This window comes from Sus scrofa, chromosome Y (assembly GCF_000003025.6).
Source record: "Sus scrofa isolate TJ Tabasco breed Duroc chromosome Y, Sscrofa11.1, whole genome shotgun sequence".
Lineage (NCBI taxonomy): Eukaryota > Metazoa > Chordata > Mammalia > Artiodactyla > Suidae > Sus > Sus scrofa.
The window spans coordinates 24,603,853-24,605,895 of NC_010462.3; the positions used below are offsets into that span (position 1 = coordinate 24,603,853).

General features: G+C 41.3%; 1 pseudogene; it reads right to left on the reverse strand.

Annotated features, from left to right (window-relative positions):
- Nucleotides 336–1,117, reverse strand: LOC110257875 (annotated as a pseudogene).

A 2,043-nucleotide genomic window follows, 5' to 3' on the forward strand; every position in this document is an offset into this window, starting at 1 on the left:
TCCTTAATATTGTGCTACTTTACTCTCTGTGGCAAAGGATCATATTTAAGTTGCTTTGGGAAGAAAAAACAAGTAATGGAGAATTTTATTAAGTAAAAAAAACCTCACCTGATTATTAATTAAGCCTAGTGATCTGGATTAGTTTGTGTTTGTTGTTTGCTTGTTTTGGGTGATTTTAAAGTTTGGAATTGTTTTTTCTTTTTTCTCCTGGAGAAATGCAACAAACAAGGACATGCAATAAACTCTCAGATAGCCTTCAATATTAATCATTGACTAGGTATTTCATTGAGTTGGATTTTTTCCAGTTTCATTCATTTTATTCCTCTAATATAAAATTATGTGGTGGACACAGTTGAAGCCTAGGCCCTCTGCACAGAGGTTCTCATGTGCGTACTCACAAGGTGCTTAGTGAATTCCTGAGAAGCAGACTTGGAGAACACCATCTCTCCAGAGACTAGGAGTGAGATAGGTGTACTCTTGGAAATGGCATCAAAGGTGGCCTCAGGAGAGTTGCCCAGCTTGGCAGTGCAGCCCCTGGTAGAAGTGTAGCAGTCATCAATTCCACATCAGCAGTAGCTTCTTAGGACAGGGGCTGAGACAATGCCAGTGGCCCTGGGGGCAGGGAAGAGGCACACCAGCATGGAGACACAGTGGAAAGGCACTTTGCAAAGGATGATATGTGGCTTGCCAATCTTGTCCCCCGGGAGCCTTCACACTGCACCTGGATGATGGAGAGCTTGGCCAGAATGATGGCCCCATGGGTGGCAGTGGATACCAGCTTAGAGCATTTGGCACCAAAACCAACGTGTCCTTGGTAATCCCTAGTGGTGACAAATGTCTTGAACATGGTCCTCCGACCAGCAAGTTCTGCTTCTGCACAGGCATCATCTTCATAGACTGGTCCTTGAAGGATGCCCCCAGGAAAAGTCGATGATCTCAGATTCTTTGATGGGCAGAGCAAAGAGAGAGATCTCTTTCTTCCAGGGACTTGATCTTCATGTCTTTGACTCGGTGGGCCACCTTGGTGATTGGGAGCTTTGTCTTCCTTGTCCTCAGCTCTGCCCCCACAAGCTCCCCATCCTTGTCCTCATCTGCCTGGGCCATGACCCTGGCCTCCCTGCAGCTCTGGAAGCCTTTGTGGAAGAGCCTTGGTCTCCAGCTGTAGGTGCCCAGAGCCTCCAGCCTTCCTGGAGCCTCTGGCCCCTCCCACAACACCAGCATCATCTGCCTTTTAGTGTTTTCATGAAGAAGGAAGTTCTAGATTTTTGAGGTTCAACTGGTTTTATAGAAATTGATCTGTATTGGAAAACTGAGTGTGGTTTGTAGGTATTTCCTTCTAGGGTTTAGCTTTTCTTGTCATCCTTTTAACAGAGACTTCCAAGGAACACAATTTAAAAAATATTTAGACTCAGTTTGTACTCACTTGTTAATATTTTCTTTTATGGACAATGCATTTGGTATCAAATCTGGCAGTTTGCCTAATCCTAAATTTGAAAAAATCTTACTTTCATTTTTTCTCCAAAGATTTGTATAGGTTTTACATTTTGTGTGGAATCTTGCTCCAATTTACGTAATTGTTCACTGTGGTGATACCTAAATTTTTGTTGTTGTAGTTTGTGTGTGATGTTCATCTATTTCAATACTTTGATGTTTGTTGTTTTTTGCCTATGATAGTCACCTGCTCAAAAGATTACCATATCTCCATTAAATTGTGTTTGCACTTTTGTGTAGAAACACATAAATGTAAGAGCATGGTTATGTTTTTGAGTTCTTTATTCTGTCTGACAAAACAGGGAAGGTTTTATTTCTTGTTTCTGTCCAATTTATATCTGTCTCTGCCAGTTAAATGCAGTCTTCTAGCCACCATTGCTTTGCTGGGATTTTTATATTAGTTGGATTAAATCTGAAACTCAAGAAGCCATTTGACTAGAATCCATTATTTTCAAAATATCTTGAATCTTCCAATCCATTGATATTCTTCCAATCCAGAGTGTAGCTCCATATTTTCTTCATTTTTTTTAATACCCAGCCCCAGAATTTGGT